The sequence below is a fragment of the Schistocerca americana genome, chromosome 4, assembly GCF_021461395.2.
Source record: "Schistocerca americana isolate TAMUIC-IGC-003095 chromosome 4, iqSchAmer2.1, whole genome shotgun sequence".
Lineage (NCBI taxonomy): Eukaryota > Metazoa > Arthropoda > Insecta > Orthoptera > Acrididae > Schistocerca > Schistocerca americana.
Genome location: NC_060122.1, coordinates 545,988,575 through 546,002,703, shown reverse-complemented (window position 1 = coordinate 546,002,703; position 14,129 = coordinate 545,988,575). Strand labels below are relative to the sequence as shown.

At 44.4% G+C, this 14,129-nt stretch overlaps 1 protein-coding gene across 3 annotated transcripts in view; it reads right to left on the bottom strand.

Moving 5' to 3' along the window:
• LOC124612295 (potassium voltage-gated channel protein Shaker) overlaps nucleotides 1–14,129 on the bottom strand; it is a 1,192,356-nt gene that overhangs the window by 126,408 nt on the left and 1,051,819 nt on the right. The window lies entirely within an intron of this gene.

Genomic DNA, 14,129 nt, shown 5'->3' with positions numbered 1-14,129 from the left:
ACGGCCATGTGAGTGTAGTAGCCGTAGTAGCGCGACGATCGATGCAGCGCTAAGAGGCGGTCGCGACGTAGGGGCCGCCCAACCTGTGGGTCCGCCAAGGCCGGCCTCACTTCCCCTTCCCACCACCACTGCTGCCTCCTACACCTACGTTCGTTCTCCGCAAACCGCCATACGATGTGTGGTGAAGGACACTTCGTGTGCCAGCGTCACCTCCCTCCTTTCATATTCCAGTCGCGAATGGTGCCCGGAAAGCCTCTACGTGAGCACGAAACTTTCTATTTTATCTTTGAGATCTTTTAGCAAGATACACTACATGATGAAAAGTATTCAGTCACTCATATAATGAAATGACCACTAGTTGCCACTTGAGGTGAACCCGCCAGTGTAAAAAGAGGAGTATTGTGTCATCAGTGGAGAAACAGTGACAAAAGAATGGGTCGATCAGGAGATCTCAATGATTTCGCACGTGGACGAGTCACTGTATGTCATTTGAGTTATGTCCATCGGGGACGTCTCAACCCTTGCAAAATAGTCTACCAATATACTATTTTGGCCGCGAACTTGAAACGCAAAGCAACCACAACAACTAAGCTGTGACCTGGCGGACTTCATATCGTGACGGACAAGGGCTATCGAGCATTGCAGAGGGTGATTCTAAAAATTCAATGAAATCAGCGGAAAGAATCACTGGTGGGTGCCAAAGTGCTACCAGCAGTATAGTTGTGCATCGGGAGTTGAAAAGAAAGGAGCACAACGCCTGAGCAGCTCCTCATAAGCCACGTCTTTCTGTAGTCAATCCTTAGCGAGTAAAGAGCGACGCCATTGGACAGTGGATAACTGGAAACGAGTGATTTCAAGTGATGACTTAGGCTATGGCAGTCCGATGGAAGAGTGTGGGCTTGGCGAATGCCTAGAGGATGCTAACTGCCGTCATGTGTAGTTACAACAATGGAGTACAGATAAGGTGGATTTACGGCATGAGGGTGCTTTTCGTGGTTAAGGCAGGGCCCCCTCATCACGCTTCAAAAAAAAGCTTAATTTCAACATATTTAACAGCATTGTGAACTGCTTACTGTAGAGGAACAGTTGGGAAACGATTGATTGTTCAGATTGTTCAGCATGATAATGCACCCTGTCATAAACCAGCATCAGTGAAGGAACGTTTTGTAGACAATAACATTCCTGAAAGGGACTGGCCAAAAATTTCGGCCTGAACCCAGTCGGACACCTTTGGGATTCTAACCTCCAGCTTCACAATCGTCTCTGGCTTCGCCTCGCGAGGAGGAATGGGCTGCTATTCCTTTCAGACATTCAGATACCTATTTTAAGTTTAAGCTATAACAAGAATGAAGAATGGACTCATCCTATGTTAATGTCCGTTAAGAGTTGTCCGGATACGTTTGATCAGACAGTGTAAATGAGAAAGCAATACATTGGTAGATTGTTTTACGGACGTAAGCGCTTGGAATTTTACCAGTGAACCATACGGTGAAGTACAACGCCTCTCTTATAACATCTGCCACTAGAGTTGGGGGAAGCATAAAAGGCCGTATGAAGAAACGTGCCTCCCTTCTTTGGATCCTTTCTGTTTCCTCCATCATCCTACCAGTACAAGAGTCCCAAAGTTACGAGGAATACATTTTTATCGTCCGAACAAGGGTTTTTACTTCCTTTGTGGGAGGATCACACTGGCGGAGTATTCTTCCATTCAACCTGTGTGACATCTGCCTTTCCTACAATTTGGTTTATGTAGTCGTTAGATTTTAAATCACGTCGTACGTACACTATTTGATATTTAATAGCTGTAACTGCTTCCCGTGACTGTTCGCCAATCGTATAACCATAAAATAATGGGATTGTCAGCCTATTTGTTGCGCGATGTGTTACATTTGATAGAGATATGCTGAATGAGACACATTTGGCAGTCAGAGCGGCAATGCAAGAAGCCTTCAACAACTGCCGTATCAGAATATTATCGAAACATATCTCACAAAGCCCATAGACATTCTTAGTGGTACAAGGGCTAGCGTCCACACGCTTATTTATTTATGGGGCAGTAACTGAAACTAAGGGCAGCAGAACTACAGCCGTCTACAAGAAGGGTAGGTGTAGTGATCCACGAAACTGCCGTCACCTGTCCTTGACATCCATTTGTTGTAGAATCCTTGAATATATTCTGAGGTCAAACTCAATGAGTTATCTCGAACATTTGTAGAATGACCTCCAAAGGATTGGTGAATGGTGCAGGCTCTGGTAGTTGACCCTGAACTTAAATAAATGTAGCATATTGTGTAACAAAGGAAAATAAATCCAGCAGTGTATAGCTACACTATTGATGACAAACCGCTGGAAACAGCATCCACCGTTAAATATCTAGGAGTAACTATTCGGAATGACCATAAGTGGAATGACCACATAAAACAAATAGTGGGAAAAGCAGATGCCAGACTCAGATTCAGGGGAAGTATCATCAGGAAACGTAAATCATGCACGAACGAAATGGCTTATAAGGCGCTTGTTCGACCGATTTTTGACTATTGTTCATGTATCTGGGATTCCTATCAGGTAGAACTGTTAGAAGAGATAGAGAATATCCAACGAAAAGCGGCGAGTTTTGTCTCGGAATCGTTCAGCCAGCGCGAGAGCGTTACGGAGGTGCTCAACAATTCCGTTGCCAGACGTTACAAGAGAGGAGTCGTGCATCGCGGAGAAATTTTCTACTGAAATTTCGCGAAAGCACTTCCGGAAAAGTTGGACAACATATTACATCCCCCCCCCCCCCCCCCCCCCCCCCCCAACCCCCTCAATACATCTCGCGTAAAGACCACAATAAGAAAAATCGAGAAATTAGAGCTAATACAGAGGTTTACCGACAATAATTATTCTCAGGCCCTATGCCGGACTCAGTTAGTGGTACAAAAGTATCCTCCACCACACACCATTAGGTGAACTGCGGATTATGATTTAGATGTGGATGTACTCCATGCCAACAAGCACGAATTCCGAAAAAATCGATCGTGTGAAACCCGTTTCGCAGTTTTCTTGCATGACATCCTGAAAGCCATGGATCAAGGTGGTCAGGTAGAGCCAGTTATTCTTGATTTCCGGAAAGCATTGAATCAGTACGACACATATGCTTATCGTAAAAAGTGCGGTCGCGTGGGGTACCAAGCGAAACTTGTGACTGCGTTGACGCAGGGAGGACACACCATGTTATCGTTGATGTAAAATCATCCTCAGATGTAGAAATAACTTCACATACTCGTATCTCCCAAGGAAGAGTGCTTGGAATCCTGCTGTTCATATTGTATATTACTGACCTTGCAGACAATATTAACAGTAACCCCATACATTTCGCAGATGATACACTCCTGGAAATTGAAATAAGAACACCGTGAATTCATTGTCCCAGGAAGGGGATACTTTATTGACACATTCCTGGGGTCAGATACATCACATGATCACACTGACAGAACCACAGGCAACAGAGCATGCACAATGTCGGCACTAGTACAGTGTATATCCACCTTTCGCAGCAATGCAGGCTGCTATTCTCCCATGGAGACGATCGTAGAGATGCTGGATGTAGTCCTGTGGAACGGCTTGCCATGCCATTTCCACCTGGCGCCTCAGTTGGACCAGCGTTCGTGCTGGACGTGCAGACCGCGTGAGACGACGCTTCATCCAGTCCCAAACATGCTCAATGGGGGACAGATCCGGAGACCTTGCTGGCCAGGGTAGTTGACTTACACCTTCTAGAGCACGTTGGGTGGCACGGGATACATGAGGACGTGCATTGTCCTGTTGGAACAGCAAGTTCCCTTGCCGGTCTAGGAATGCTAGAACGATGGGTTCGATGACGGTTTGGATGTACCGTGCACTATTCAGTGTCCCCTCGACGATCACCAGTGGTGTACGGCCAGTGTAGGAGATCGCTCCCCACACCATGATGCCGGGTGTTGGCCCTGTGTGCCTCGGTCGTATGCAGTCCTGATTGTGGCGCTCAGCTGCACGGCGCCAAACACGCATACGACCATCATTGGCACCAAGGCAGAAGCGACTCTCATCGCTGAAGACGACACGTCTCCATTCGTCCCTCCATTCACGCCTGTCGCGACACCACTGGAGGCGGGCTGCACGATGTTGGGGCGTGAGCGGAAGACGGCCTAACGGTGTGCGGGACCGTAGCCCAGCTTCATGGAGACGGTTGCGAATGGTCCTCGCCGATACCCCAGGAGCAACAGTGTCCCTAATTTGCTGGGAAGTGGCGGTTCGGTCCCCTACGGCACTGCGTAGGATCCTACGGTCTTGGCGTGCATCCGTGCGTCGCTGCGGTCCGGTCCCAGGTCGACGGGCACGTGCACCTTCCGCCGACCACTGGCGACAACATCGATGTACTGTGGAGACCTCACGTCCCACGTGTTGAGCAATTTGGCGGTACGTCCACCCGGCCTCCCGCATGCCCACTATACACCCTCGCTCAAAGTCCGTCAACAGCACATACGGTTCACGTCCACGCTGTCGCGGCATGCTACCAGTGTTAAAGACTGCGATGGAGCTCCGTATGCCACGGCAAACTGGCTGACACTGACGGCGGCGGTGCACAAATGCTGCGCAGCTAGCGCCATTCGACGGCCAACACCGCGGTTCCTGGTGTGTCCGCTGTGCCGTGCGTGTGATCATTGCTTGTACAGCCCTCTCGCAGTGTCCGGAGCAAGTATGGTGGGTCTGACACACCGGTGTCAATGTGTTTTTTTTCCATTTCCAGGAGTGTACATTTATCTATGATGAAGTATTGTCTGAAAAAAGCTGTAGAAGTACTGAGATGGTACTTGATAAGATTACGGAGTTGGCAAAAGATTGGGAGCTTGTTTTAAATGTTTAGAAATGTAAAACTGTACACTTCACAAAACTAAAAAAGGTAAATACCGCATCTACAGTATCAAAGAGGCACAATTATAATAGATCAAATACAAAAACAAGTGTGTAACAATTTGTAGTGATATGAGATGGAACGATCACATGGACTTAGTCGTAAGTAAAGCAGGTGTCAGACTTCGGTTCATAGGCAGAATACTAAGAGACTGCAATCAGTTTACAAAGGAGATTGGTAACTAAATACTCGTTGACCCACCCTCCAATATTACTAATGTCTGTGGGAGCCATAATAAGTAAGACTAACAGGCGATATTTAACGTATACCGAGAAGGGCACCACGAATGGTTACAGGTTTGTCTGACACATGGCTGAGTGTCGCGAGGATGTTGAAAGAACTGGACTGGCAGACTCTTGAAGATACATGTGAACTATCTCGAGAAAGCTTACCCATAAAGTTTCAAGAACCATTTTTAAATAATTACTGTGAGATCATAATACTATCCACCATTCACTTCTCCCGTAGATATCGCGATGGCACGAGTACACTAATTACGGAACTCACAGAGGCGTTTAAATATTTTTCCTCCGTTCTTCCCGCGGAATGAAAGCGTGATAACTGATAAAACGGGAAGTACTTTTTGCCATCCATTCCAAAGGGATTGACGAGTATGGATGTGGATGCAGGTTGGTTTATGTGTACTGTCAGTTACAAGTTCCTGTATCAAACGTCAGTCCTCTGCAGATCTTCCTGAATTTTATTGCAATTTCCTAGCGCTCCTTGCTCTCTGTATGCGACATCATCATTGGCGAACAGCTTCATGGAACCCATTCGACGTTATCCCTTTGGTTGTTTATATATATACTGCGAGCAGTAATTGTCATGTATAAACCTCCTGGTGTACACTTGCAGCTACTTTAACATCTGAAGATTTCTCTCTATTAAGAACGACACATCATGTTATATTTGCTAGCATAAAGCTGAGTAAAATCAATTCAGGAAGTGTACTGACGTGTAATGGCACTGTTAATGTGCATTTTGACAAGCCTCCGAGAGACGTCCTATTTACTCCCACTTTCAGTGTGTCATGAACGGTGTGATTATAGCAGAAACATCCAATATCCTTTCTCGCAGATGACTGAAATCACGATCTTTCACGAAACAAAATTTGTCTAATATTATAGGGCACGCGAAACTTAGAGGAGCCACCCAACAGTTTCTCCTGCACCATTCAACAATTGGCAAAACAGACACAATCTTTCACTTACAGCAGAGAATGTACTGTTGCGAAACTCTTTGAAAGAGAGCCGCTGTCTACCAAACTGGGACTCGAGCCCAGAGCCTTGTCTGTCGCGGGCTGCGATCTTACCTACAAAGCTGAAGGCAAGAGTCCGGCTTCGATTTACGGTCCAGAAAACATTTTTAAACTGTCAGAAAGTTATCAGTAGCCCACTATCCGCTGCAGAGTGAATTACTTATTTCGGAATCAAGACTTTTCTCCGCACTATCGTCTCATTCAGGAGTGATTGTCGCGCACGAAAACTTAAGATACGGCTGCTTCTAATTTGTGCTCTACAGCCTTTAGATAATTAATGAAATTAATGAATGACATCCAGTCTCTAAATCAGCATAGGCTGCTGTTATCCCTAAACTACCAGCCTGTCGTGATTTTTGGGGCAAGATACCATTCTTCAACTAGGTGAATGGTACTGCAACCATTGAAGCTGTTTGGGTGGAGAGCTGACCGTTCCTAAATAGTAAAGTCGATAAGAGAATTTCAGCTGAAGGGCAAGTATCTGCGTTCGAGTCCCGCCCTAGTTAGCTTTAATCTGTTGGGCAAACTAGTGGTCATTCACATTTCGGCCTTGAAGCCGGAAAGTTCTGGTGAGCCCTATTGTTATTCTTTGTGAGAGAGCAAGCAACTGCAACACGTTTCCACAGATAGCAAGCCGGCCACAATGGCCGAGCGGTTCTAGGCGCTTCAGTCTGGAAGCATGCGACCGCTAGGGTCTCAGTTTCGAATCCTGCCTCGGGCATGGGTGTGTGTGACGTCCTTAGTTAGGTTTCAGTAGTTCTTAGTTCTAGGGGACTGATGACCTCAGATGTTAAGTCCCATAGTGATCAGAGACATGCCATAGATGGCAAAGAGGAAGGGTCATATAACATTTTTAAAACTTTACTCCACAAATCACTTTCACTTTGACTTAACCCTGTTAAATTCAGCTGTGTCGAGTGGTTCCTTCAACACCCAAATGAGGCAACTGCGTCCGTTTAATAATCATTGTCAAAGGTTTCCTGTTCTTGCTGTTTCGTTTTGTCGATATGTATTTACAAGGACAGTAAAACACGAAGAATGAAGAGTTTTCAGCACGTCCTTGGCCCGCACTGACTGCCATCACCATGCAGCAGCGCTGTTGTGTCGCTGCTGGAGTACGAATATTGCACTAGACTAATTTGAGGCCGCTATATCCACGGGAGGGGGCAAGTAAAATTCAGCTTACATTTTATTTGGTTGGTAATGAAAAACGAACCAACTCTTTCCATCGACATTGGGCGTCGGATGAAAGATGCGATCGCGATTTCATATATAGGGTGGTCCATTGATCGTGACCATGCCAAATATCTAACGAAATAAGCGTCAAAAGAAAGAACTACAAAGAACGAAACTTGTCTAGCTTGAAGGGGGAAACCAGATGGCGCTATGGTTGACCCGCTAGATATCGCTGCCATAGGTCCAACGGTTATTAACTGCATTTTAAAAAATAAGAACCCCAATTTTTTATTACATATTCGTGTAGTACGTAAAGAAATATGAATGATTTAGTTGGACCACTTTTTTCGCTTTGTGACAGATGGCGCTGTAATAGTCACAAACATATGGCTCACAATTTTAGACGAACAGTTGGTAACAGGTAGGTTTTTTAAATTAAAATACAGAACGTAGGTACGTTTGAACATTTTATTTCGGTTCTTCCAATGTGATACATGTACCTTTGTGAACTTATCATTTCTGAGAACGCACGCTGTTACATCGTTTTTACCACATTAATGCAATAAATGCTCAAAATGATGTCCGCAAACCTGAATGCATTTGGCAATACGTGTAACGACATTCCTCTCAACAGTGAGTAGTTCGCCTTCCGTAATGTTCGCACATGCATTGATAATGCGCTGACGCATGTTGTCCGGCGCTGTCGGTGGATCACGATGGCAAATATCCTTCAAATTTCTCCACAGAAAGAAATCCTGGGACGCCAGAACCGGTGAACGTGCGGGCCATGGTATGGTGCTTCGACGACCAATCTACCTGTCATGAAATATGCTATTCAATACCGCTTCAACCTCACGCGAGCTATGTGCCGGACATCCATCATGTTGGAAGTACATCGCCATTCTATCATGCAGTAAAAATCTTGTAGTAACATCGGTAGAACATTACGTAGGAAATAAGCATACATTACACCATTTATTTTGACATCGATAAAATGGTGGCCAATTATCCTTCCTCCCATAATGCCGCACCATACATTAACCCGCCAAGGTCGCTGATGTTCCACTTGTCGCAGCCATTTTGGATTTTCTGTTGCTCAATAGTGCATATTATGCCGGTTTACGTTACCGCTGTTGGTGAATGGCGCTTCGTCACTAAATAGAACGCGTTCAAAAAATCTGTCAATGTCCCGTAATTTCTCTTGTGCCCAGTGGCAGAACTGTACACGACATTCAAAGTCGTCGCCATGCAATTCCTGGTGCATAGAAACATGGTACGGGTGCAATCGATGTTGATGTAGCATTCTCGACACCGACATTTTTGAGATTCCCGATTCTCGCGCAATTTGTCTGCTACTGATGTGCGGATTAGCCGCGACAGCAGCTAAAACACCTACTTGGTCATCATTATTTGCTGCAGGTCGGGGTTGACGTTTCACATGTGGCTGAACACTTCCTGTTTCCTTAAATAACGTAACTATCCGGCGAACGGTCCGGACACTTGGATGATGTCGTCCAGGATACCAAGCAGCATACATAGCACACGCACGTTGGGCATTTTGATCACAATAGCCATGCATCAACACGATATCGACTTTTTCCGCAATTGGTAAACGGTCCATTTTAACACGGGTAATGTATCACGAAGCAAATACTGTCCTCACTGGCGGAATGTTACGTGATACCACGTACTTACGCGTTTGTGACTATTATAGCGTGAACTATCACAAAGCGAAAAAGTGGTCCAACTAAAACATTCATTTTTCTTTACGTACTACACGAATATGTAATAAAAATGGAGATTCCTATTTAAAAAAGCGCAGTTGATATCCGTTTCGCCTATGGCAGCGCCATATAGCGGGCCAACCATAGCGGCATCTGGTTTCTCCCTTCAAGCTAGAGAGTTTCGTTCTTTGTAGTTTTTTCGTTTGATGCTTATTTCATGAGATATTTGGCCCGGTCACTATCAATGGACCACACTGTATACGAAATTCATAATGTCAGAATTTCAGCAGACTGATTGTCCCAAAGAAGAATAGTTTCCCCATACGCTACCAAGGTTGTTTTCCCCATGCGATTTCCATATTTTTGGAGCAGTGAAGGAAAACATTCGTGACTGTCGATTTGCTTCGGACGAAAAGGTGCACGGCTGCGTAAAATCATGGTTCGATAGGAAACCGCAAATTTTTTTCCATTAAGGCGTTGACCGTCTTATCTCACAGAGGGATAAATGTGTTAACAACTATGGTGATTAGTTTTTACATAATAAACCTTTTACTTACTTTTTTTTAATCATGTTTCTCGTTTTCGTTTGACTGCCCTCTTATACAATTTGGCAAACTGCAGAGAAAATTAGTGTGTGGTAATTGCATAAGAGATAGATGATTTGGAGGAAATTTAATGTATCAGTGAAGGGAACAGTGAGAGCAACGTCGTCAGCGCCTTTTGTAGTCGCCTGAGTGACGACAGTGAACTGGAAGGGGTATCTCAGCGTATTTAAACGATGCGTGATTTTGGGAACCACATACCACCTGCGCTGGATTTATAACGGGTCACGTTTTAAAGCGTCTGTCGGGGTGTGCTTTGGTCTGGTAAAAATCGGTCCACGCTAGGATCAGCTAACCTGATCAACAAAGTACTAATGTCTTTAACTGCAACAATAGTGGATAGACGGGACTCGGTAAAGCAGATCACTCGTTAATTCAACGGCAGACGAAAGCAAAATCAGGTAAGTACATTCCTGGACCTGCTCCTCGTTATGGTCAGAGAGTCACTATTCCGCTTACAGCGATATTACCAACAGCACAACATACTGCAGAAGGGTTAATGTGAGCGGTACAACACAATTTTTGGAAACTGCAGAAAAGGGTTTTACACGCCGGTGGTCTGCTATATAAGTGGATAGATCCAGCTTATTAGAAGATTCAAGCTCAGACGACAGGTGGTTTTCTTCGTGGAGTGTAATTATGCATTGGAGAATGTCCCGATGCGCGCCCGAATTATGACCGAGTGGTTGATAAATTCCTTGGACGTGACGTAATTTGCGAAGCCACTACATCTCTACAGAAAGAGAAAGATGTTGGCAGTTAGTCTACTTGTATTCAGAGCTTTATGTCCTCACCCAATGCCGGCCGCTGTGGCCGGGCTGTTCTAGGCGCTTCAGTCTGGAACCGCGTGACCGCTACGGTGCAGGTTCGAATCCTGCCTCGGGCATGGATGTGTAGGTTAGTGTACAGGCACCAGTTCTGTGAGACAATGCGGACAGGTTCGTTGTTTAAACCACAACACTGTCGCATATTCTGGAGACATTAATTTGACGCAACCACATCACATCACCTTATCAGCCGAACAATGGTGAATAATATTTCCACCAGTTAAGTCGACTACCTCCCCCTCCCCCCTCCCATATTAAAATCAGTTAATGGGATTGAATATGGAGAAGGAGAAAGTCTGTATAGAGTTAGGGCGTGTGATATTGCTGATGGTGATCTGTCCATTGGGTGAGGATGGTTCAAATGGCTCTGAGCACTATGGGACTTAACATCGGAGGTCATCAGCCCCCTAGAACTTAGAACTACTTAAACCTAACTAACCTAAGGACATCACACAACACCCAGTCATCACGAGGCAGAGAAAATCCCTGACCCCGCCGGGAATCGAACCCGGGAACCCGGGCGCGGGAAGCGAGAACGCTACCGCACGACCACGAGCTGCGGACGACGGTTCTATCAAAGTGGTCTCTTGTTGGGAGACACGTGTTCGTCGTCATGCTTACTAAATTGAGAAATAAAAATGTAGACACGAAGAATACAGATGTAGAAAGTTAATGATGTTTGTTTTATTTAAACAGCTTTAAGAGTTTTCACATAAAGAATTCGGTGGCTTTACTTTTCAGCAAGCTCTGTTATAATTTGCCTTAGATCTTCCTACGAAAAATACACGTGAGTTGTGGACAGATATTTAGAGCTCGATTACCCCGAAAATCTGTTGTCTTATGAAGTCTACACAACGACGAGTTTCTGCTGTTATCTAAGCGGGACCGTCAACTAAAGAGCGTTGAATTCAGCTACATCAAAATCGACTAAAGTTCCTATAGTAAAATTCCGGAGGTCAATATCTGTTGAGATAGAGGCCAATCTGTCCTCTCATTCCCATTGTCAGCTACGTAGAAATAGACACTATAAGCAGTTGCATGTGGTTAACACAAATGCTGACACGTCCTTCAGCACTTCTTCGCAGTGAATCACACTCTCTATCAAACATGGCTGGCTTCATTCGGACTGCATCGTGCGCATTGTTCACTTGCTCCTGTAACGTGTACACATTGTCAAAAGGTTGGACATACAACAATGCCTTTAAATGATCCCATATCCAGAAAACCAATGGATTCAGGTCGGGTCAACGGAAGGCGATGCTACCATATCTCCTCGAACGATCCGTCCCCTATGTAGTGCTGTGGTGAGGTACTGTCGCACGCTTCGTAGAAAATGGTGTGGTGCCCCTTCTTGCATAGACCACAGCCGCTGCCTTTCTGAAAATGTAGCGATGTTCAATAGTGGTGATAATTCGTCTTGCAGGAATCCGTGATACACGGCACCTTTTACTCCATAAGGTAAAGTGTATGGCCCTGTGCCCCTATGAGATTATCACCGACAATTCCTGCCCATACAATTATACTGAAGCGACCCTGATGGTTCACTTTCATGATTTCTTGCAGATTTGCACCTGACCACATGTACGTACTGTGGAAATTGGCTATGCCATCTTTTGCCAATCCTGCCTCATCTGCACCATCGAATACTACATATTACACATCGCAAGTAATACGGCCATATCTCAACAGCTGTTGGTTTCTAGACTTATAATTATAGGAACTCTTCTTCTAGTGTTGATCAGTACTACCTCCTATAGGAATACGATACTTTTTTAACGCCCTTTGTACATAGGTTTCTTGTCTGTCAAAAAGTGCCCACAGATTATCGGGGCAAAAATAAAATTTCATTTATAGATCTAAACAACGGTGTTTTTGCCTTACTAAATACTCTTTGTGGACAGAAGTTATGGAGAACACAGTTGGATGCTTATGTCTGATATTGACAGGAGAATGCACAATTAGCTCTCGTTTTCTATGTTCTTGCTTTTTACAAAATTTGGTTCAGAACTGAACTGCACAGGATGTAATACTGACACATGTTTGAGACGAATCAATTATAAAGAAATTGGTGGTTTGATACACTACCGTTAATCGATCAACTGCAACGTCAACACCTTTTTCACTGAATGACCTAGGTCATCAACTGTTCGATGATTTGTGCGGTTCATGAGCGCTTTTTGCAGGATCAGATGATAAAACGTTATTCTTCAAATACAAACAATTTGAGGCTCGATCTAGCGTGGAACTGAAACATTAAGGAAGGATGGTATCTTCTTTGAGAATCTGTCCTCGGTACTCTACAAGGTGATTCAAAGGTTGTTCAAAACACAAATAAATAAATAAATAAATAATGGGATCCCTATTATATAAAAGTGTATCCAAAGAATGAACTAAGGAGCTCTCTGATGGCGTTGGAAAACATAATGATAATGGAAAACACAAAGTTAAACCAGATGGAGAAAAAAAAAAGAACGGAAATGAAGGTGACATACCGTATAGATAAAAGCACGATATCGACAAAAGTTCCCACATTTTAAATTTTAGCAGTAATGTAATTATTAAAATATCTGACAGAGAAGTGTCATGACATGAAAGATTCAACAAAAATTGTGGAATTTATGAGATGCAGTCACAGCTTTAATTTAAACAAATACTTAAGTACCAAAACTATGCAACCTCTCGCTGACGTAGCGTCGAGAGATTCTGTACTTCGAGGTAGCGAACACAAACACTCTGGATGTACGATTATTCGAGCTGTATTGAACCTCAAGCTGCTTCGATCGGAGTCGAAAGTTCACTGGGGCTGACATCCACAGTACTGAAAGTCAGATGCGAATAACAAAATTTGTTCAGTCGCGGACACGACAAACAAACGATCACTTTAGTCAAGATAGGGTTCAGTAGTACTACAGACAAGAATGAACATTCCGATCAACTGATGACTGGATATTGATTTGTAGCAATGTATCAAGCAGTCTTCGTTAAAGGAAAGCAGAAGAACGTTTGAAAATAGTAGCAGTAATTCATAGCAGCCGAAATCTACAATGTCTTTCAAGGGCGTCTCATACTATTCGTTCCTTACGATGCCACAAAGCACGTGCTGGAACACGGAGCACCAGTAACGGCTACTGTTATCCATAAAATAAGGGAATCGTACGACAACGAGACCTTGTAACGAGTTATACTACAACAAACGTATCACTGTTTTCACAGTTTCACCATGAACTGCTGTTGTTGGACACCACCAGGCATTACTTACAAGTTCTACAGGCAATATTAACTGCAATACATTGTTGGGTGCTGACTAACATTATCTCAGTGAGTTCTGTGTACCAGAGTTGTGTCTTATATTAAGCAGATTCATGGAACACTGCCTGAGGGCAGCCTGCGTCCATTGCCCGATGCCTTTTTTAGGACACGGCTACCGACCTGGAGATTTATCCAGCCATACTACGTGTTTCATCATCCACGGTCCGATATCCATGATACTACGCCCACTGCAATCTTAACTGAGGATGTTATTGGGTTAGCATAGGGGTCGTCTGCTGTGGCACCCCATATTGTACAGTGCGCAGTGAACGGTGTGCCCCAAAAAACTTGTATCTGTAC